Source organism: Leopardus geoffroyi, chromosome A3 (genome assembly GCF_018350155.1).
Source record: "Leopardus geoffroyi isolate Oge1 chromosome A3, O.geoffroyi_Oge1_pat1.0, whole genome shotgun sequence".
Lineage (NCBI taxonomy): Eukaryota > Metazoa > Chordata > Mammalia > Carnivora > Felidae > Leopardus > Leopardus geoffroyi.
This window is the reverse complement of record NC_059336.1, coordinates 139415553-139438871: the sequence shown is the minus strand read 5'-3', so window position 1 is coordinate 139438871 and position 23319 is coordinate 139415553. Positions and strand designations below refer to the sequence as shown.

The 23319-nt window shown below is 55.8% G+C and overlaps 1 protein-coding gene across 22 annotated transcripts in view; it reads right to left on the bottom strand.

Annotated features, from left to right (window-relative positions):
- The window catches only part of MYT1L (myelin transcription factor 1 like), a 429846-nt gene that overhangs the window by 145434 nt on the left and 261093 nt on the right, over window positions 1-23319 (bottom strand). For 21 of the 22 annotated variants that reach the window (XM_045447886.1, XM_045447887.1, XM_045447890.1 and 18 more), the window contains exon 5: window positions 12813-12969. The exons of the other annotated variant lie outside the window; for it this stretch is intronic. The gene's annotated coding sequence lies outside the window, so the exon portion shown is untranslated. The remainder of the gene's footprint in view (window positions 1-12812; window positions 12970-23319) is intronic. 22 annotated transcript variants of the gene reach the window in all.

The window sequence follows — 23319 nt, the reverse complement described above, 5'->3', positions numbered from 1 at the left end:
AGCGGGTGGGGGCTGGGGGCCGTGGCCTCGGGGAGAGTGGGGGGCACGTCGAGGGCCTGGCACACCCAGAGGGGTTCCTGCTGCCCCGGTGTGTGTATAGCTGCAGCCAACCCTTGGGCACGGGGCTGGGGATGTCTCAAGTGTATTGTGGAAACAAATTGATCCAGCGGGGGTTGAGAGCCTGTGGTGGGAGCAAGGGGGTGTCCGCAGAGACGGACGGCGCTGGGAGAAGGAGCCCTGTCGGGGTGGTGGCTCCCTCCCGGAGTGCGGTTGTCCGGAACAGAGACGCAAGAAGACAAAGATGGCCGCGAGGGACGTTTCAAGAACCGTCAGCGTGCTGCAGGCTCCGCTGTGCGCCTGCCTTCCCGCCCTTGCTCTGGCATCGCAGCTGGGGCACAGGGTGCGAGGTCCCCGAGGGCAGGCACGCTGTGCGGGTTCGTGGCGTGAGTCAACAGCACCTCTGGGTAACACATTGATGCTCCAAAATTGCTTCCCTACGTGGCAACATTTTCCAAACACTGTGGAATGCTGGCAAGGCAGGCGGGGCCCGTGGGGCCCAGAGCAAGAGTGGGCTAACCCTCAGGAGGTGATGGAGAACGTACCAGGCCACGTTCTGTGGAAATGCTGTGTTTCCTGCCACGTGGCCCAGCAGGCCGTAGGACTGCGGATGCAGCGATTGTGGGGTGAAATCCTACTCTTTAAGGAGTTCAACGCCGAGCAGTAGCTTTCCGCTAGGGTAGATGACCTGAAAGCCGTTCTCACTGGGGCACGAGGACGTTTGGACGCACTGCAGCCAACCCATTCTGGGAGGGACAGGGGGGCTCTCTGGGGAGGGGTGGAATCTGATCTGAGTTTTAAAGGTTAATTGCTGGGTTTAGATTAAAAGTGGGTGGGGTGCTCATGTTCCAGGCAGAGGGAATGGGATGTGCAAAGAGGTCTGCGGGCTTGGGGGTGCGCTCAGGGCACCCGAGGAGGGGAGGGCGGCCTCAGCCCGCTCCCTCCCCCCGAGCACATGGGCCACTCACCCTCCATTCCTGACACTCAGCCTCTGCAGTCTCTGATGGGAAACCCGCCTGTTGCTTAGGACAGACCTTGCGGCCAAAGGGTGTGAGGCTGGCATCCCTCTGTGGGTATTAAATGGAAAAACTCAGCCTCGTTTGCTAACTGCCCATATAGTTGTGTGAGGACTACTTTATTTTTTTACGTTTAAGTTTTTAATCCATATAGAAGGACGATCTTATTTCCTTCCAGGAGAAGTGAGCTCTGCCGCTAATCCCTCGTTACACGAACCGCGCTTTCCCGCTACGCCACAGTACCCCTCTCGCCGATGTTACCCCTCACCCAACCTGGGTCAACCTTGGGGCCATCGCACGCCACTCTTGTACGTGTTTGTCGCAGCGCTGATCCCGCTTGAAGTTCAGGGCTCCGTGACACGTTCCGCTCGCTGTCAGGGCGACTCGGGGTAATTTGGCAAACATACGGGAGGCACCAAGCACACGGGGGCTCCCTTTTCTTTCTCCTTCAGCCAACGACCCCGAACGAAGAGCTCGAAATGGTTTTGCATCTTACTTGCGCTCAGATGTGTCAGTGCGCAAAGCGCCGGTGAAGTTCAGGCTAAGCAGAAAGCGTGCGATTTGTCACCCAGAGTTTGAGGAGCGTGTTCGTGTCCTGACGTTTACGCCTACAAGCGTGTGGTCGAAGGCGAGCTGACAGCACGCGCTCATTCACACACTGGCTCTTGTGGGACCCTGGTCTCGCCCGCCTTCTCACCTCCTCGTCTCCTCCTGTGGCTCCCCTGTGGCTGGCGGCTGCCCTCTGCGCCCGGTGGACCGTGGTGCCCACTTCATTCCTCTAGTGCCTCTGAGGCGTCCGTGGGTGATGCCACGTCGGGGTTATCTCAGGTCTGTCCCTCCCCGGAGCCCACGAGGGGTAACCCTGCCGTCATCGCCTCACCGCGTTCCCATCCCTCTCCAGCAAAGCACATCTGGAAAGCGGAGCCTCAAAGCCACACTTAGCAGGAACGCTTTTGTTTCTAAGTCGGGCGCTCAGTTTTAAAATAAGGAGAGGTTTTTCTTAGGAATTTTAAACGGTTTTATTCTTAAAGAAAAGGCTCAAACGTAAGACATTTACTTTGGAGCCAACGAAAGCGATCACACTGATTTGCTGAAGAGAGAGTGAACTGGTTTGTAATACGGGACGTATTGGAGTCAGGACGCTTTTATGATTTTCCCTCTGTCGTCGCCCCCACCCCACAAAGTGCACACTTCCTTCAGGTTGAGGCTCCGTGAAGATCGTAGAACATTAATGATATCAAAGCCTCACACGCTGCTCTCTGGTCCCTCCAGTCCTTACAGGCTGCTTTCTGCGGGAAGGTGCTCATCGGGCCACAGCAGCGAACCCCAGGGAGGGGCGGGGGGGTCCCCACTGCCGGCCACGCCGTGCTCCGGCGACCTGCGCCTTCCGGCGGGACCAGGCCTGGAAGGACGGGGTCACAGCCTCCCTGGTGCACAGCTCAGACACAAGCTGAGCCCGAGCTCCCTCCCCCAGAGACGCCCCTCAATTATTCAGGAAGCAATTACCTATGTTGTCAATTAGCCAGACCCTGTCTTTCACCTCCCGCTGCTCAGCACCGGGTCCTTTCACTGCTCATTAGCACCGGCAGGAGGAGTGGGCTACACGCGCCCAGAGGCGGGTTCATTTACCGAGCGGGGTGGCAGGTGAGAAGGTCTGCGGACGCTACTAATGGAGAGAAACCAGAGCGGCCGGCAACCTCAAGTGTGCGGATCAAACTGCGTGCCCACGTTTTCTGTGCACTTTTGTTCCCGTGAACCCTTGCCCCCCCAGGCAACCTTGGCCCCCATGGCCTCCGTGTCCCCCGCCTCGGACGCATGGAAGTCTTGGCTCATAAAAACCCATCGGTACAGATCAGCAAGGGTCAGAAATGATATGTTGTTGGCATCCTTGAATTGTGTTTAGAATAAATACGATTGCAGTTAAAAGTCGTTTCCCGGGAGGGCTGGGTGGCTCAGTCGGTTAAGCGTCCGGCTTCGGCTCAGGTCATGATCTCGCGGTTCACTGGTTCATGAGTTCGAGGCCTGTGTCGTGTTCCATGCTGACAGCTCAGAGCCTGGAGCCTGTTTCAGATTCTGTTCTCCCTCTCTCTCTCTGCTCCTCCCCTGCTCGCACTCTGTCTCTCTGTGTCTCTCTCAAAGATAAATAAACATTAAAAAAAGTTGTTTTCCACACTATGACAAAGTGTTCTGGTTTTTAGTGAATTTAATGTGGTGCAAATACATTACATTTTGGGAGTTCTGTTCGATGTTTACATTAAGTGACAGGACGGCATGCTGTTAAGAAGTTGCAAAGTTAGGAGAGACAGAAGTGTCTCTAGCTCAGGCCTCATGGTTTGCAATGGTTTCAGTTTTAGGTCTCCAACCTCACAGGCTGGAAATGAGGAAAAATTAGGCAAATACAACAGTTGCAAGAGCCTTGTTTTGTCTGCTCCTACTTTCCTCTCCCTTCCCAACTTTTCTCAGCAAGGACTGGTGGCCACTGAAACCAACCTCCAGGGAAGGCGGCCCATATCCCAGGGATTCTTCACCCTGACTGATCCCGGGACGTGTGCTTGGGGCCAACAGGGGCAAAGAGAGAGGAAAAGAAAAGTAGGAATTATCTGGGCAGAGAAGAAAGTGAGGGTGTGGCTATGCCCTCCCCTCACCCCTGCCACCTGGGACCACGGTGCAGAGTGCGGTACGGTGACCCAGGGGAGCCACGTCACACACTTATCAGTGACGGAGTGTAGGACGTATAGAAATGAGCATATTTTTATTAAATGTTTATTTGTTTTTGAAAGAGAGAGAGAGAGAGAGAGAGAGAGAGAGTGAGCAGGGGAGGGGCAGAGAGAGCGGGACACAGAATCCGAAGCAGGCTCCAGGCTCCGAGCTGTCAGCACAGAGCCCGACATGGGGCTCGAACCCACGGACCGTGAGATCATGATGACCTGAGCCGAAGTCGGACGCCCAACCGACTGAGCCCCCAGGTGCTTCAGAAATGAGCGTATTTGAGGATTATTTAAATGAGGAGATTTGGAGGCTAATTATGTGGCAAACTTGTGAATAAGTTCAAGTAGGTGGCATACACAAAAATTTAGAAATTCGTTACAAAAGCGTGGCGTGCCAGGGCCTGACCACGATGGGAACGGAGGAGGGAGGCTGCACCCTTGCTTTGCTTGTGGATTCCTTGTCATCAGGCCCTAAGGAGGCAGAAGCGTTTACGCGTCCGGTTAAATGTTGACCTTGAAGTGTCATACTCTTCTCGGACTCCTGTCACCGACGATGGCTTTCTGCTAGTTGTTCCCCAGACGGAAGCCCTGAACGGTGGGCACAGACGCCCAGCTATGCGGCAGGAAAACGCGGAACACAGAGAGCAAGCAGGCGAGTCTGTGACCCCCTGGGTTTCTTGTGGTCTTGAGAGAACTCTGGAAACTCCTCGTCGCTGCGATGTTCTGGGCGCGCCCCGTCCACGGTGGTGGTGGTGGTGGTGGGAGCGGTTTGAGTGCCGTGGGGGAGTGGCCACGTTTTCAAAAGAAGCCGTGTGGACTGGTGGTCTGACCAACATTTACGCTGTGTCCTGGGGCAAAAGCAGGCTCCAAAGCCAAGTTACTGGAACTTGGGGACAGGGAGGGAATCTCTGGCACTCCTAGATAGGACAGCTGAAAACACCCGGGAAGCATGCTTGCCCTCAGCGCTCGGGACTGTCACGTGGGCTGATGCGCCAGTATCATCAGGGAACCCCGGGAGGTCACCCTTCCAGGCAACACCGGGGAACGCTTAGTAAACCCCTGCATGTGGTTTGGGACTTAAGGCTTTAAGAAGAACGCGACGAATCCTAAGAAGAACCCTAAGGAAACAGCAGTCAATGCAACAGCGATCGGCCATGCAAATGCCCTGTAACAGGGGCCCTCGAAGGGAAATCCGTCCTCTCGACGCCGTCACTTGGAGAGCCAGGTGCTGGGGATGCTGCTAGTTCAGGCGCCTGCACAAGGGGGCCCCCCGCTGACCCCCGATCCCCGTGCACGGACCTTGTCTCTTTACCCCAAGGCCTGTGTGTGTTGGGGGGACAGGGCTCGGTCCAGCAGAGGCAAGAGCACGGCCACGAGGAAGTCCACTCCACTCCAGCCTCTGAACGTAGGAAAAGGAAATTGTGGGGAAAGAGAAAGTGATCTTATTCTTGAGGCACGCGGACAGGTGACCGCGGGCGTTGTGGTTTCGCGAGCGAAGGAAGGAATGAAGGGAAGAGTTACTGTTCAATGACTACCGATTAGTAACCTTATCAGCGCTTTAGAACTTTTGTGATCAAACGTAAGGCTGCAAGGGAAATGCGCCCCCTCCCCCAGGCCGGCAGGCTCTGCCTCTGCTTCTCTGCAAGCACGCGGGCGGCCACGTCCACGGAGGTCTGCACGCGCCCACTGACTTCACGTTGGGGTTGGGGGCTGCGAGCTCTGAGGAGCCTTTCACAGCCCGGAGGATGGGGCCCCAGGCGGCTTCCTCACAGGCGGGCACGTGGGGGCCGGGGACCTAGTGGAGCGTTGGGGACCAAACCCAAGTTTCAAAGGCGACTCCAGGGTGATGAAGGCAGTGGCTTTTAACAAAATGACTCCCATTCGGTTTCGCTCCTATTCGGGTCACCTGGCGATCTTACATCCGTAAACAACCCTCTTCCCAGTTTATATCGTCCATCACGGCCGTGGTGACACCGACATCCCAGAGGTGGTTCTGGGGGACAGCGGGTGGGCAGAGCCCATATTTCACTGCTGTTTATGGTCACGGTGGGGTCTTTACTTTCAAGTGTGGGACAGCCGAGCAGGGACGGGACGGGCGCCTGCTTCCAGAGCTTTGGGTGAAGTGCCAAGTCAGGAGCCTTAGTTTTTGTAAGATCGCTAGTGCTCTTTTGGCCCCGAGTGAAAGCGTAGAAAAGACGCCCGCGCCTGCACTGATCCGGTTCTCTGACTTCAGGTGTGCCCCTATCACCGCACCCCTTTATCCCGCCAGCAAGTTCTGGCAGAAAATGCCAAGAGTCAGAATGCAGGACCGGGGCCCAGAATGGTTCTGCTGGGCTCTCAGTGCTTGCCCCGTGGAGCTAACACCCACAAATCCGGGGGCTTTATATGCGATTCTGCACTTCTGATTTTTCTGGAAAAACAGGAGGATCTGGAAACACCGCGCTCGGTTTCTGTCAGCCACAGCCGGCGAGACAGGCAGGTTTCCCCCGTGGCCGCCGTCGCCTGGGTCCTCGTGCATCCCGTGCCTGGTGGCGACAGCAGCCCACTGCGGGGCATGTGGCGATTCTCTCTGTCCACTGCAGCAGCTTCTCCTGTCCCTGCCCTGGGGGATACCCGAGTCCGAGGAAACATCTAAGTTCCGGGGCCCGGAGAGTCACACACGTCGTAGGATCTCAGGGAATTTCATAGCGTGTGCTGTTCCCATCCTGGCTCTCAAGACCCGGGTTGTCGGCCGAGGCCTCCGTGGGCAGCGCAGCCGGGGCGTGCTGGGAGGGCACGCGTGGCCACGAGGGCCTTCTGGACAACTCTGGGTTTGCCTCGCAGGCTGCAGCCAGGGAGCGCGGTCTCCCGCCAGCCGGCCGCCCAGATGGAAGGGCTGGCCACGTCCGGGCTTCTGTGTCAGCAGTGCCCCTGGCTCGTCTCCATGGACGCAGTCTGGCCCGCGGTGTGACGGCAGGCTCCACGTTCGCTAACTGCACGAGGCCGTGCAGGGTCCGGTCTGTGGATCACGGTTCTCTCGTCTGTGAAACTCCTGCTTATCTCCCTGGGCGGCCGAGAGGCTCGAACAGGACGACACTTCCCTCCTTCCTCCATTTTCCAGGTGTGGTGCGTGTCCCCAGGGGTGCTGGCAGCAGAGAAGCTCACGGCGTCCGAGTTATGGGCACACGCGTCACTTGTGATGCACGTAGGATGTTGTGCTCTTTGTATTTTTAATCACCTTTGCTAACACCAGCATTTTATTGGCCTCTGAGTATGGGAACCAGTTCAATGGTGCACAGCTTGGGAGGACGGTCTCCATAATGACCCCGGGCCAGAAGTTCAGTGTGTGTGTGTGTGTGTGTGTGTGTGTGTGTGTGAGAGAGAGAGAGAGAGAGAGAGAGAGAGAGACTCTTGGTCACCTCCCTCAGTCCAGCTAACATTTCAACGGGGCTGGAGACTCATCGCTCCCAAAGCCAGGCAGCAGGCACATCTTCCAAGAAGCTGCCGTCCTGGGAGCCTGGAAACAGGGCATCGCACCCAGGCATCCGTGGCTCCCAGGGCTGTGGGAGAAGCTGGCAGGGGCAGTCCCGCTTGGTGCCTGGCCCAGAACGGTTGCTTGATAAACACTGGCCGAGTTGTGCTAAAAATAAAAATATCACAATCCCCTTAAAGGTCACGCGGATGTTGGGCAAACTTTCTTGGAAATATGGAAAGAAGTTCTACAGAGTAGAGAGGAGGAGAAAAAAAGTGAACTACTTTCTAGAAAGGAACATTCCTACCTAGGAAGGGGCCATTCACAAGTATTAAGAAGGAATATTCAAAACAGGATCAGTGTGGTGGCTGGTCGTTGGTGTTTCCTAGACAAGTATGGTCTGAAGTAAAAACCGTCAATCTCAGCCCGCGGGGCTCCAATGACGCCAGTGTCCTGCCGGGTCGTGGTGTGGTCGAGGGGAAGCGGCAGGCCCCTCCTGCGCCGTCCCCTCGGGGCGCGGAGAAGGGGAGCCCGTGTTGCAGGGGCTCCGGGGACACACTGTGGCAGCGGCTCCCGCACCTTCTCCCGAGCGGTGCAGGTTACAATTTGCAAACTACTTATGACCAGCCAGTCGCTTTTGAGAGCAGGACCTTTATTCTCTCAGAGGGTCCTCTGTGTTCGTGCCATTTCTTGTAAATAAAAGACCCTTAAATAGCTGCCAGATCAAGCAGAGGACAGACACGCAAACAAAACACTGTAAGACAAGGTCAAGTGCCGACATACGAGACCACCGTGTGGCATCACTGGAGGCAGTGCAGAGCGGGGGGCAGCTGCCGGGGTCCTGGAGCCGAACCCCCGGGCCCGTTTCTTCGTCCCCCGCAGCTGCACGAGCTTGGACAAGGAGCTAGCCCGGTGCGTCCCCGGTCTCTGCTCCCACGCGGAGCCCAGGGTGTTGGGAGATCAGAGGAGGACACAGCTTTGTGAGCTCTCGGGGAAGAACTAGTCCCAAGTAACCCAAGGGCGCTGGGGTGACGGGCCAGGTGTCGCCCGGTCTGCTGAGCGGCCGTGCATGGTACGGACCCAAGTCCCGGACTCAGGCCGCATCACGCACAGCAGTGCGGTCGGCACAGGCCTTCCACGGGCCGCACAGGTGGAGGCCGGCTGGCGAGGGGGAGCGGCACGTCCGGCACCCCTGGTCTTCCCGTCAGGAGGGCCACCTGGCTGCCACCGTCCTGAGGAGCGTCCCCGCTCATCCCTCACAGCAAGCCCGGTGTCTGCTTTGACCCTCATCCAGCCCGCCCTGCATAGAGGAGTCTGCCTTCCGGACGCTTCTGGCCGCCCCCACGTCCTGACTGCGGGCGAGTGCTGTACCACGTGCTCCCTGCATCCCTACATCTCTGTGTCCTCTGTGTCCCTGCGTTCCCTGTGTCCCTGTGTCCCCTGCGTCCCTGCGTCCCGTGGGTCCCCTCTGGTAGCAGCCCTTGAAGGTGGCAGGTGGCGGCACCAGGACTGACGGAGGCTGGGAGCGCCGGGCCCACGCTAGCCATGCAGGACACACAGAAGGGCTGGAGCCCACGTCCGATTCCTGCCCCGGGCCCCACCGGGGATCGCGATCTTGGAGATCACGTTCCTGCGAGGTGGGGGATCCCTTCTTTCTAGAATGTTCCATCTGCTCCTCTCAGCTGGCCCTCGTGCTTTCTGTTGGGCTCAGGTCCCCTCCACCCTTTGACTTTGTTGACCTTTAGCAGGTGCCACGCCCCTCCTTCCTCTGTGGCCAGGCTGCTCCCATGGAGGCCTCCAGGCGGTTTGCACCTGTTGGGTGTCACTTCAGGGGCCACCAGCGGCCACGTCCTAGAGCCGCAAAGTCTCACCGAAGCTCATGCCTCAGGAAAGCATGTGGCGCCCGACTCCCCTGCTCCCTCGGGGCTCTGTCCCCAGGCCACACCCACTGGGGACATGGCTGCGCCACCCTGGCCGCACATGGGGCCCCTGAACTTGGGTCAGCCTCAACCCCAAGCCTAGCAGCCCCCAGAGCACGCCGGTCACTGTGAATCCACCCCGGAGCCGTGTTCAGTGTTCCCTTGCCGCCTGGGGTCTCCTGAGCCGTGTCCCTGCTTCCTGTCCCCACGTCCAGCGCTGTCGCCGCTCTCCTCCCTGCCACGTGTGGACTGTCAGTCGTGGGCTTTTCTGCCTGATGGTGGAAGGTTTTCCTCCCTGTGTCGCCGGGTCTCTGGAGGAGGGACCTTGTCACAGCCCAGGGTTGGCCTTCCTGTGATTGACTGAATAAAGGAAGTGCTCCGAAACCTTATCACATTTGACTTCTGTCCGCCATCCGTCCGTCCCCTCCCTCCACGCCTGGTGGCTGTCACGGCCACCCCTCCCACTGCTGGGGGAGGCGCTACCTCACGCCCTGACTGTTCCGACGCCGGACCCTCCGAGGGGCTGTGGGCTGAGACACCGCCGGCCAGCGTCCCTCGCCCAGTCCCCAGAGCCCTCCGTGCTGCCCTGCTGTCCCCCTCCCTCACGTCTAAGCAGCGACGCCCCCTCTCTTTCCCGGGGCAGAAACGGTCACGACCAGGAGCATAGGAGCCTGCCCGCTGGGCAGCGGGGCATGGCTGTCTCCTCCCTCCAGCACCTTCCGCGTGCAGAGTAGCGCTCTCTCCTCCTAAAGCATCATTGTGAACACACACTGCACTGTCCCCCGGTGTGTGGACTATTGACAACAGCAGACTCCGTGCTACGCGGACTTTTCTGTGAGTTGCTATTTTCACTTACTAGGAGTCACAGCTGCCTCTCCAGGCCAACGCCGTGGACTCAACTCCTTTGAACGGGTGCATAGTATTCCCCAGAACGTGTGTCCTGTGGCGTAGCCAAGCCTCCCTGTAAGCTCCCCCACTAATGGACATTTAGGTTGTTTTACTTCAGCTATTTGTCTCGTTCCACTATAAAAAGAAGTGCAATAAATATCACACACATCTTTGTCGTATCTCCATAATCCAGTCCTCGAGGGCGATATTTTCGGTACCTCTGGAACACGCACAAAGCTGCACGCTTTTTGGTGACGTATGATGGTTCTTCTAAGAGCTTTCCCACAGTGCACCACACAAGTGTCACTTTTCCAGAGGGAAATCGCTTCGCTCACTAGAGCTCCCACCTCTCTTCCCCTGCCCAGGGTGAGCGTCCGTGCCTTCTCACGTGCTGGCCTCTTGCATTCTGGCCGCTGAGAAGCCCTTATTCTCACTCTCGGCCTGTTTTTGAAACGTTCACAGCGATTTGCAATAGCTCTTTGTACATTTAAGGCATTAATCCATTTACCCATCTTATCCGTTGGGAGTGTGTTCTTGTGGCCTTTTCCCCCTTGGCTGGTGGTGTTTCCCCCAGGATATGTGAAAGGTGTCGGCGACCCAGCCAGGACCTTGGGAAGAGCCGCAGGCTCTCCGGCTCGGCTGCAGTTTCCGAGTGGCTCCCCGCCCTCCTGCCAGTGCCCTGTCTCCCGGGGCCGGGCGTGTGCGGCCTCACGCGGGTCTGCTCCACAACCCCGAGACGTGTCCACGAGCCCGCCCAGCCCCCCCTCTAATGAACACCTGCTCCACTACACGTACCCTCAGGTGGCAAGGCCACGAGAGGCCACACCTCTCCTTCTGAAGCTACAAAAACCCACAAATGTGACCCAAGAACAGCTTTTAATAAGTAGTAGATAATGTGCTATATTCATAAGCTCAGCTATGTGCTGTCCGAGACTATGTTCGGTCTGTATTCAGCATTTTCTACCTTCACTTCTCCCAACCCAAATTTTGATAAAGTGGCACCAAAAATAAAATTCAAAGATTCAAGGGGCGCCTGGCGGGCTCAGTTGGAACAGCATGTGACTCTTGATCTTGGGGTTGTGAGTTCGAGCCCCACGTTGGGTGTAGAGATTACTTACAAGTAAAATCTGTAAAAAAATTTCAAAGATTCAAGTATGTTTTGACCCGGAAAAGTACTGAGAGAGTTGTCTATTTACTTAAGTATTTCAGATTACCCGACTGATTTTCTAGTTTGGAATTTTTGAATTCACTTTTTCATTTTAAATTAAAGTATCCTCACCACACCCCATATCAGCTTTGGTGCACGACACAGTGATTCAACATTTGTATATGTTATGAAAGGCTCGCCATGGTCACCATACAATTGTTGTAACACTTTTGACTATATTCCCTTTCCTGTACTTTTTATCCCTGTGAGTTATTTACTTTATAATTGGAACTTTGTACTTTTAAAATCCAGTTAAAAAAATGTTTTGCTTGTTTTTTAAGGGGAGAACAAAGTTAAAAGAAAAAACAGAAGAATTAGAAAAGCTTATGTCTACATGTAAAGCATGTTTGTGTTCAGGGAGAGGAACACCATTCCCAAGAAGACGTTCAGAAATTATATTTCAGAGACCAGTAAATGGGAGATATTCATGAGTTTGGGCGAGAAGGGGCTGGGCTTGGAGTCTTAAACGTGAAGTTCAGTGTTTTCTACTTACTGTGTCTTTGCCCCTTGAGCCCCGTACAAATGGTACAGAGAGGACGATGTCCCCGGGCGCTTCATGGGGTGGCCAGGCGGGTGTGCAAGCACAAAATAGGTCCAGAGGAAATCCGTAAACTGTGTGGCACCCGCTCTGCCCGTGTGGCGGGTGGCACTATCCCCGGGTGTCCCTGCTCTGGTGGCTGTGTGGCTGCTGTCACGGTGCTGCCTGCCCTCACCAGGCTGTCACTGTGGGACACCCGTTTGTGTGTCAGCATTCCTTCTCAAGGGGAGACTCACTGCCCCCCACCTCAAGGGGCTCTCAAAGGGCAGGCAGTGGGGTATGGCACATTGACAGAAGATGACGGGACTATTCAAGTGATGGGAAGGACACCTAAAGAAACAGCACTGAATAGAAAGCAAGAGAGGAGAAAGTTCTAGAAGGGCGGTGGGGGAGGGGAGGAAGGTGCGTTCAGTTGTGACCACAGGATTTTGAGGGGGGAATGTTGCATGCAGTTCATTGGTCCCACCTTGACCCCCACTGGGAAGTGGTCCAGTGTGGGTGGCATTGCCTCGCTGGGGTCCGTCCTGGATTCATCCAGTGGATTTTGGCATGTGGGTCTGCCTGGTGCTTAAAACCCTTTCTACCCTGACATTGTTTGGAACAGGTGCTCATGAGATCCAGGTGGGATTTGAGAGAGCGGTTTCAGTGGGAGGGGGGCGGTTGCCACGAACCTCATAGCGGACGGGCAGCGAGGGAGGCCAGGCGGAAGGTCGAGAGACTGTCCCGGCAGGACCAAGATAAGACAAGAGCTTATGGGGGCTGAAGAAAGTGTCTCTCGAACTCTTTTGAACTCCCAGCATGGAGTGTGTCTGCCCTCGGAGGGGGAGAGGTGGTGGACAGAACGAGAGACGGGGTGGATAGAGAAGGCAGCGACACTCTGATGCGGGAGGAGGGGAGGGCAGGGCGAGGGCCCAGGAGGGGTGAGAGCTGCTCTCACAGAGGGAGGATGTGTTCCTGACACTGGCGGTCCCGGCGACGTCCCCCCAGGGCGGGCCGCACGCACCCCGGGGTGCAGGGGCCCACTGTACCTTGCGGGGCGTCTTCTCTCCTAGGAAGGGAGGCAGCGTGGCTCCGTGGGCAGGACGCGGGCCCAGAGTCAGGGTCCCTCTACGTTCTCTTCCTGGTCCTCCCCAGCTTGGGACTGTGGCAAAGTCACTTAATTTCCCTGTGCCTCCAGTTCTCCATCTGCAAAATACCAACCACAGAGTGAAGTGCCTCTGATTTCGTTAGCACGTGACAAGGGGACATACATACATGGAGAACACCCCGCGGCAGCAGCAGACGTGGACCCTCTGCCATCTGTCCTGCCTGCGGACGAGGGTGCCCCTGGGAAGCACTCTCCCGGACCTGGGACTCTGGGAAAGGGTCTCCCCAGACACTTGCGAAGTCGGCTCTGCAGTCTGAGACCTTGTGCTGGACCCGAGAAGCTTCTAGAACTCCCGTCCCTGTGGTCCAGGATCCCTCCAGGCACCCTCGCAGAGATTCCAAGATAACACCGACAATTCAGTTAACCAGCTTCACATAGATGCCACATAACCCTTCCGGCAATAAACTATCATATCAAATTGCTTTGTTTGAACCACAGGCAACTAGGTTCTGGGGTTAAATAAAAGACAAAGGTCATTAGGCCATTTTCCTCAGAACTCAGCAATTCCTTCCTGTCGTCTGGGACCCGGCATCCCTGTCTGCTGCTGTTGACCCCTGGGGACGGAGCTGTAAATCCTTTCCGGGAATACCTCTTCTCAAGGAGTGACTTCACCCACACAGGCAGTGCATGAGTGTTTGAGCACGCTGTCTTGCCAAAAACAGACGGATGTAGACCACAGGAGATCTAAGTCATAAATTCCCAGAAAGAGAAAGCATTTGTCTTTTTACTTTCAACGTTGCCACTTAAAACAAGAGAACTTCTGCCCACTTCCTCCTGAGGGTTTGATAATCTCCGTGAAACCTTACTATGAGCTCGCCATCTGTCTTGCGTGCCAAGCCCCTGGACGGTGCATCACTCGGGGCAGGGACAATTCTACCTGTGTCTGTATCTTGGCTGCCTACACCCCGTGGTGGGCAGTGTGGGTTTGTTGATCCAAATGACAAGAGGAAAGAAGGAAGGGAGGGAGGGAAAGAAAAGGAGAAGGAAAAACAGAAAAAAGAAAAAGACAGCACTCCCACTGACAGGGGCAGGACGAATTCTAAGCGATTGGATTAGGATATACAAGTAAAATGTGTTATCTTATTTTAATTTTTAACGTTAATTTATTTTTGAGGGAGAGAGAGAGAGAGAGAGAGGGAGACACAGAATCCAAAGCAGGCTCCAGGCTCATGAGCTGTAGATCATGATCTGAGCCGAAATCAAGAGTCAGACACTCAACCGACTGAGCCCCCCAGGCTCCCCATGAAATGTTCAATGGTTAAAGGATCTAAAATCAGGCTGACTTGGGGGCGCCTGGGTGGCTCAGTCGGTTAAGCGTCCGACTTCGGCTCAGGTCACGATCTCGCGGTCCGTGAGTTCGAGCCCCGCGTTGGGCTCTGGGCTGACGGCTCAGAGCCTGGAGCCTGTTTCCGATTCTGTGTCTCCCTCTCTCTCTGCCCGTCCCCCGTTCATGCTCTGTCTCTCTCTGCCCCAAAAATAAATAAATAAAAAAAAACGTTGAAAAAAAAAATCAGGCTGACTTGGGTTGCTAAATCATTACCAGTTATCACCTCATGACCTGAGCTTGCTGTTTTATGAGCATTACATTTTCCAGAATTTTTCAGTCCCTAGAGAAGACTGGATACAGAAGGGATCTAGCATACTGTACGTGAAGGCTCAGGATGGCGTGGTATGTTTACATATGACCATCGCTACATTTATCACCACCGGTTTACTTATACAGCTGCATAACGTCTCTGAGTTTCAGTGTCTCACGTATGATCACGATACTGTGAACAGCAACAAAGCCAGATGCAAAGAATTCTGGCCAAGAATGAACGCCTTCCGTGAATTCAGCCATATTTACCGAGGGCTCGCTCTTTGGAGCTCTGCTGGACTCTGACTCGTTATAAAGCAAGGTGAATAAGATATTCCTACACACATAGGGGGAGGAGTGAAAGAAACGATACAGGGAAGTTGGGATCGATCTAGTGGGAATCTTAAACATGTGAAAAAATAATTTGTTTGGGGTATGAAGAAAAATAGAGAACGTGAAGGAACAGAAGGAAAAAACAAAGAAAAACCAGTCTGTTTGGGTAAAATAGAAACCCCATGGCCATCATTAGATGTACTAAAAGAAGTAAAAAGAGGAACCCCGATAATTGAGAAAAATACAACATCATCTACCGGAGCAAAAGGTGAAACGATACATTGCCAACGTGTTCGGTGCTAATGCTGTGACAGAGGCAGGTGTTTGACTTTTGAAACAGATTCTTTTCTCCATTCATCAGTCGATGGACGTGTGGACTGTTTCCACACTGTGGCTGTTGTCAACAGCGCTGCTACAAACATCGGGTGCCTGTGCCCCTTCGTATCCGCATTTTTGTTTTGCTTGGATAAGTACCTAGTAGTGCAGTTGCTGGGTTGTGGGTGGTTCTATTTTTAATTTTTTGAGAGCACTTGTTGGGAGGAGCACCGGGCGTCGGACGTAAGAGGCGAATCACTGGGTTCTACTCCTGAAGCCGAGACTCCACACTGTGTTAACTAACTTGATTTTAAATAAATAAACTAAAAAAATAAATTCTTTTATAAAACCATAGTGGTGAAAGAACCATTTTGCCAACAGCTAATGTTCAACTGAACGTTGGTAATATTATCAAGAAATACACGTATAAATAGCTCATAATGTTGAAAAATTCAACAGTTAGATTCCATATTGACGAATGACAGGCAAACTATTAATTATGGTGCCACTCATGTTCTTAGCATAATTCAACTGAATTTGAGATTCCGGTTTCTGCCGGTGGTTACACACACCTGAAGCGCCTTCGTCTGTGGGTTTGTGTTTCGTTACCAACAAAGGCACAGAAGACGATGCCCTTTACGAGAACGAATGGACAAGCAGGACCGATGGTGGGTTCATCCCACGCTTCCATCAGAAGGTGGCTCTCGTGCTCAGGAGAGTGTTCGTGGGAGGAACAGGGACGGGTGGGCCCCACCACCCCAGGGGCCCCTCCTCTGACAACCAGCTCTTTTTTCAAGAATTTTAAATTTTTTACTTAAAAAAAATTTAATGTTTATCTATTTTTGAGAGAGAGAGAGAGACAGGACGCGAGCAGAGGAGGGGCAGAGAGAGAGGGAGACAGAATCCGAAGCAGGCTCAAGGCTCTGAGCTGTCAGCCCAGAGCCCGACATGGGGCTCGAACTCACGAACCACGAGATCATGACCTGAGCCGAAGTCAGACACGTAACTGGCTGAGCCCCCCCAGGCTCCCCCAGGTCTTTTTATTATTATTAATTATTATTATTATTATTATTATTATTATTTTCAACGTTTATTTATTTTTGAGACAGAGAGAGACAGAGCATGAACGGGGGAGGGGCAGAGAGAGACGGAGACACAGAATCCGAAGTAGGCTCCGGGCTCTGAGCTGTCAGCACAGAGCCCGACACGGGGCTCAAACTCACGGACTGTGAGATCATGACCTGAGCCGAAGTTGGACGCTCAACCGACTGAGCCACCCAGGCACCCCAATATTTTTTTTTAACATTCAAAGTCAGTGGCAGAAACCCCTCTGGGAAAATTATTTCAGGAAATCAAGATCTCAGACCTAACGTATTTCTGTTTATTTGCTTTAGAAAAATGTGCATTCACAGTGTCTGAACGGATAGCCTGACAGGAAAGAGGCAGACTGACTCGGGGGTGCACCGGTCACTCCTGGGCCCATGTGGCACCTGCCTGCTGTTCCAGCTTCCTCAGCCCTGCGCCCGACCCCTGAGGGCAGGGCACAGTCCCAGCCCGGATTGCGCCCCTGCTGTATTGACCTTCCACCCAGGAAGAGTTCCTACTGAGGCTCCCCTGGGGAACGTCCCTCGCTGTTGGGCATGTGGCCGCGGGGTACAACGTGTCCTGAGAGCACGGAGTCACGGCTGCCGACACAGCGCCCACCACTGAGGCCGGTCCTGTCACAGGCGCTCACGGTCCCCACCTCGGTGGCTCGTGGGGCCTTCTTCACACAGGCCGACCCAGCCAGAACTTCCTTCTCTCTTTGATGATTTCTCCCTCTTTATGTTTTTTCCCTTTTTACTGTTTTGGGGGTGGGGAGGGGAGGATTCCCCCTAAACGGATTTGCATTGTCCACATTTACCCGCCAGAGATCATTGTTTTTGTATTTTTTAAATCTCTTTTTCTGTTTCCTCTACCTTCTGGGAGATTTCTTCAAATTTATCTTTTAGTTCTTCAGCTGCATTTTAAAATTTCAAGAATACTATTTTATTTGCCACAGTTATACATTTGCATTTACTTTGGTGATTATTCATCTTTTCGAGAAGTTGGGGGCTATGTGTCACTAATATCTCACACACCATGGCATATAAGGAGCATTGGGTTAATATTTGATGGTGAACTGGAAGTAGGAAGGAGGAGGGAGGAAGGGAGGAGGTGGGAAGAGGAGAGGGGGGAGGAGGAGGAGGAGGGGGAGGAGGGAGGAGGCAGGAGGAGGTGGGAAGAGGAGAGAGGAAGGGGGGGAGGGAGGGAGGAAGGGTGGAGGGAGGAGGTGGGAAGAGGAGGGAGGGGGGAGGAGGAGGGGGAGGAGGGAGGAGGCAGGAGGAGGGAGGGAGGGAGGAAGGGAGGAGGGAAAGGGTGGAGGAGGTGGGAGGAGAGGGGAGGAGGGAGGAAGGGAGGAGGTGGAAAGAGGAGAGGGGGGAGGAGGAGGGGGAGGAGGGAGGAGGCAGGAGGAGGGAGGGAGGGAGGAAGGGAGGAGGGAAAGGGTGGAGGAGGTGGGAGGAGAGGGGAGGAGGGAGGAAGGGAGGAGGTGGGAAGAGGAGAGGGGGAGGAGGGAGGAGGGGGAGGAGGGAGGAGGCAGGAGGAGGTGGAAAGAGGAGAGGGGGGAGGAGGAGGGGGAGGAGGGAGGAGGCAGGAGGAGGGAGGGAGGGAGGAAGGGAGGAGGGAAAGGGTGGAGGAGGTGGGAGGAGAGGGGAGGAGGGAGGAAGGGAGGAGGTGGGAAGAGGAGAGGGGGGAGGAGGGAGGAGGGAGGAGGCAGGAGGAGGTGGAAAGAGGAGAGAGGGGGGAGGAGGGAAGAGGGAGGAGGCGGGAGGAGGGAGGAGGTGGGAGGAGGGAGGGAGGGAGGAGGTGGAAAGAGGAGAGGGGGCAGGAGGGAGGAGGGAGGAGGCGGGAGGAGGGAGGGAGGGAGGAAGGGAGGAGGGAAAGGGTGGAGGAGGTGGGAGGAGAGGGGAGGAGGGAGGAAGGGAGGAGGTGGGAAGAGGAGGGGGGAGGAGGGAGGAGGCAGGAGGAGGTGGGAAGAGGAGAGGGGGGAGGAGGGAGGAGGCGGGAGGAGGTGGGAAGAGGAGAGAGGAAGGAGGAGGGAGGAGGGAGGAGGGAGGGAGGAAGGGTGGAGGGAGGACGTGGGAAGAGGAGGGGGAGGAGGAGGGGGAGGAGGGAGGCGTTGGGAGGAGGGAGGAGGTGGGAAGAGGAGAGAGGGGGAGGAGGAGGGGGAGGAGGGAGGCGTTGGGAGGAGGGAGGAGGTGGGAAGAGGAGAGAGGGGGGAGGAGGGAGGAGGTGGGAGGATGGAGGGAGGGAGGAAGGGAGGAGGGAAAGGGTGGAGGAAGTGGGAGGAGAGGGGAGGAGGGAGGAAGGGAGGAGGTGGAAAGAGGAGAGAGGGGAGGAAAGAGGAAAGAGGGAGAGGAGGGAGGAGGGAGGAGGGAGGAGATGGGAGGAGGGAGGGAGGGAGGAAGGGAGGAGGGAAAGGGTGGAGGAGGTGGGAGGAGAGGGGAGGAGGGAGGAAGGGAGGAGGTGGGAAGAGGAGAGAGGGGGAGGAGGGAGGAGGTGGGAGGAGGGAGGGAGGAAGGGAGGAGGGAGGGAGGTGGGAAGAGGAGAGAGGGGAGGAAAGAGGAAAGAGGGAGAGGGGGGAGGAGGAGGGGGAGGAGGGAGGAGGTGGGAGGAGGTCTCTGTGGGAGAGGAGGCCCCCCCCACCATCACGGGCAGCAGCGGGGCAGGGACTCCCACGCCTAGCTGCCCAGGAAGGCATCTCTGGTGTCCCTGCTCGTAGCTTGGGTGCTGACACAGCCTGGATCCCAGGGGAGTTCAGGACCTTACTGGGTAGGACGCACAGGGTGTACTGGGGCCACGGGGCACCCGCAGGGCAGGGTGGGTGGCAGGGAAGCTGCCTGGATGCCGGTGGGGGAAGTGACTGTCCTGCCCCTGCCAGCCCCACGCAGGCTCGCGGGGGGATGTGGGGCGAGGCACACTCAGATTCTGAGTCTGGAGTTCTCACAGGTGCCAGCACACTGCTCGCTCCCCTAGGTGTCCGGGGGGGCAATTCCTCGGCCACACAGCACCGTCTAGAAGGAAACGGGAAGCAGCACCCGCAGTACCGCTCCCTGCAGCCGCCGGTGGGCGAGGCCGCTCCCAGGGAGACACAGGCGCAGGCAGAATTTAAGACGATCAAAGGGGAAGTAACGTTTATGAGGCAGGAAAGAAGCTGGCCTGCGGGATAAGAAAGGCTAACGGTACGTAGAACACACACACGTGTGTGCACCTGTCTCCATCTATACACACACACCCATACGTATGCACGTGCGCGTGTACTCGTCCGCGACATGGAGACACGAAACCCCACAGGACCGACGGCCACGTGCGTCCCTGCGACTCCTGTCCTGCCCATCGCAGCCATAGTTCGGGCGCATATCCGCCAGGTTAAGTCTAATTAAAGCAGACCTAATCTCCAGGGATGGAGTTGGCGACACAGACAGCAATTAAAAAGCATCTCTCTGCTTAAATTACAATTTAAAGGAGGTGATGCTAAATCCCTGCTAATAATCGAGTCCAAAGGCCCAGCGACAGCTGTGCCCCCTTCACTTCAGCAGGGAGCAGAGGCTGGGTCACCTGGGGCTTGGAGGCAGCCAGCATCACAGGGGCCGGAAGGCAGAGGGTCGGGTCCTGGGCTCCCATGACCCCAGGGCGCCTGAACGTCCTTACGGGGCCTCGCTCCAACCTGCCCCTGCGCAGGGAGGGTCGGCTGCCTCCGGGGCTCCTGGCTGTCTCTCCTCCCCTCACCCGTCACCTCCCGAGCCTGGCACAAGTTACTCGGGAGAGCGGAAACCAGAAAACCGTGTAAATAGCCCACGCCACGGGGAGGCTGGGGGACGTACCAAAAGTCCAGTTCCTGGTGTGAAAGCAAAGACCACTGATCTCTGGTGAGCGGAGCCGAGTTCTGGCCTGACCAGCTGCCAGCCAGTCCTGGGTCCGATGACCCGGCAGCTCGGAGTCCCGGGCTCTACGCAGCAGGGGAGTCCGAACTCCTGCCTGATGGGCCGCTGGGCAGACCAGAGGGGAGAGAACGGAACTAACCCAGCACACGACCAGGGCCTGGCCATCGGGAGCCCTTCTTCCCCAGGTAACACGAGTAGTTATGAACACCTGCAGGCAATGTCTTAAGTGCTAATGATGTGCTTTTGAAATGAATACTCGTTGCACAGTTAAAAGCACAATATGCCAATAACCACAAACACCCCCACAGTGAACACGAACAAATATAGGTAAGAAATAAATCCAAGTGTGGATAAGGCCTGTGATGGTGGGGGTGGGATTTTGGAATATGTGCTCTTTCTCCACTGTTGTGCTCTGAGCTGCTATTTGTGAGGACAATGCTCGTACCCCTGACGCGGCCCCGAGACGTTAAGTACATATCCCAGCCGCTACTAAATTCTTAGGACAAAAGGACACTTGTCATTGGCCAGGCTGACGGTCTTTAAAAATACTCATTTAATGGTGATTTTGGCGATCTTTGTTTTGTTCTAGTTACTTCCCCACCGAAGAGGAATGAATCGTGGCAGGAGACGGGAGTTAGACCCAACCGAGTCCCCAGTCAGGTAGCCAGGGCGGGGCCGGGACAGGGGAAAGTCACACTGTAAGGGGGGGAGGGCTCCGCGGCAGAGAGAGTCGGGCCGCGCTGTGGACTCTGTGAGTGTTGAGAACAAGAAAGGCCCAAGCACGGTGGTCACAGGAGGTCCCCCGAGCAGCTCATCTGACCCACACTCTTCTGCCTTTTATTGTAATGTGTATGCTTTAAAACCACGCAAAGCCAACGAGCAATTATTTGCCCTTCAAACCCTGGATTAGTGGGAGTGAGGCCAGAGCAGGGAATGTTCCAGAGTCAGGATGGCCTCTCCCGCTCACGTGCCATTTGGCTCGGAGACCACGCACCGTCCCCGACGCGAGCCTGAGGTTTGTACACAGGCTGGAGGAAGGCGCGGTTTCTACACTGGTTTGCGGTCTACACTGGCTGGGGGGTGGTGGCCAGCACTGGGCCGGGCAGCTGATTTGCGGCTTAGGCAGGTACAGAGCCTGGGTTTTGACCTAGGTCAGAAACAGCAGCTGGCTTCAATTCCATATTTGGTGCCGACTTCACAATCTCCACTTCTTACACAAAGGAATTAATTTTGGGAACTTAGACGAGGTCAAGGAGCATGCTCCAGGTCACTCAGACAACAGAACGGGTTTGCTCTCCAAGCCCAGGGGTCCTGGCCCCCTAGCCACTGCTGCGAAGTGGGACACAGATACATTCCCCGTGTAAAGAATTCGGAAGTCACACGTCACACCCAAGCACCTTGGACTGGACCTCCTGCCTCGTTCCCTTCTCCGGAGCCAAGTGCGTTTAGCAGCTCGGTTTGCCTGTGCCGTTGCCGTGACGCTCATCGGGGCACGCGCACACGCCAGCTCGCACGCCATCCGCCTGGGCGTCACCAGCTGCGCCACATGGAACAGGGCAGAAGGACCCCGTTTTAAGCATAAATGCTATTATATTTTACACATCCTTCTCCAACTTCTTTTTTCAGTTGAGGCTGGACGCATTTCTACGTGAACGTGATAAGCTATACTGCAGACTTCGTAACTGGTGGTTATGACGTCGTAGCCGGGCGGCACGGACCTTCCGAGACTCTCCAATACCTCGACACAGGTTCAGATTGTTTCCTGTTTTCACTGAGCCAATGCGCTCTGATAAACGTCCTTCTGTGTCTCTCCTCCTCACACACGTGCTTAGATTTTTCAACATTTACAACGTTAGCACACAGCAGCAAGCCGCCCTTCGAGGGGCCGAGTCCGTTCACAATCAGCAAGCGTGTGGACGTGCGTGTCCCCCAACACTTGTGCCAGGACTTGGTTGCAACAAACTTCCTCTGACAGGACGTTTGTTTTATAGACTCTCTGTGTCTGAACTTCCTGCTTCCCGTAGCCTCTTCTGTCTCCTCCTCTATGATTTGCTGATTGCATCATTTACCTTTTTTTTTTTTAATGTTTATTTATTTACTTAGAGACAGAGAGTAAGGAGGAGGTGCAGAGGGAGAGAGAGAATCCCAAGCAGGCTACGCACCTTCAGCGCAGAGCCCGACGTGGGGCTCGAACCCACGAACCGTGAGATCATGACCTGAGCCCAAATCAAGAGTCCGACACTTAACCGACGGAGCCACCCCGGCGCCCCTGTTTCCTTCCCCTTCTTGATTGCGTGGTCTGCATACACGTGGGCTGTTTGTTGTTTCCTGCTGTTCAGGCGGCAAGCCCCCCGCCCCGGCTTGTCACGGGATCTCTCAGCTTCCTGTACAAAGTGTGGGATGGGAGGCGGCCATCCTCCTCAGTCTTGGCCTGCAAAACCTCTACCTTCTATGCCACATCCAGGAGGGACTTCCTCCAGGATTTGCTCCCACATCCCCCCAATTCACAGTCGCTCAGTCCGTCTGCAGGTGTGCAGTGGGAGCCTGGCCCGGGGTTGCGATTCCCGGGACCACAGCTGCCCAGAGCAGCAGCCCTTCCTCAGTGGGGTCCTCCCCCAGACAGCCCTGCATGCAGCCCTGCCTCCGATGGACGCAGGCCCAGGACAGACAGAGGTCCGGGACAGAGGGATGGCCAAGAGCTAGAGGTGAGCAGTCTCTGAGAAAGGAAGGGGCCGGCGGGACCTGGGCGGTGCGGGGGGCTTCTAGAGGCCACCGGCACTCTGGCTCTTCCAACATGGGGTGTCGGGTTTGATGGGAAGGAGGAGACGGGTGGCCGAGTGAGAGGCAGTGAGGATGTTTCCAGACCAAGGACAGGCCCAGGGGGAGACCCAGGTGTCGGCAAAGGGACCACAGGCAGGCAGGCAGGAAGTGCCTCAGGGGATCCTGCTGCCACAGACGGGCTCTTGGTTTTATTCTGACCGCAGCAGGGACTTTTCAATGGGCTTGAAGTGCTGGGGGCAAGTCGTCCAGAAAATTTTTCATTGGGCTGGCCCCTGAGCCTGGCCTTCTGTGTTCTCTGGAAACCAGAGAGTGGGGAGCGAGGGCACACGCGCGCCGTCTTGGGAAACGGGCCCCGTCCCTGCCTGAGACCCGCAGAGATGGCGCCACTTGGAGGGGACACGGGACGTGTGCTGAAGCGT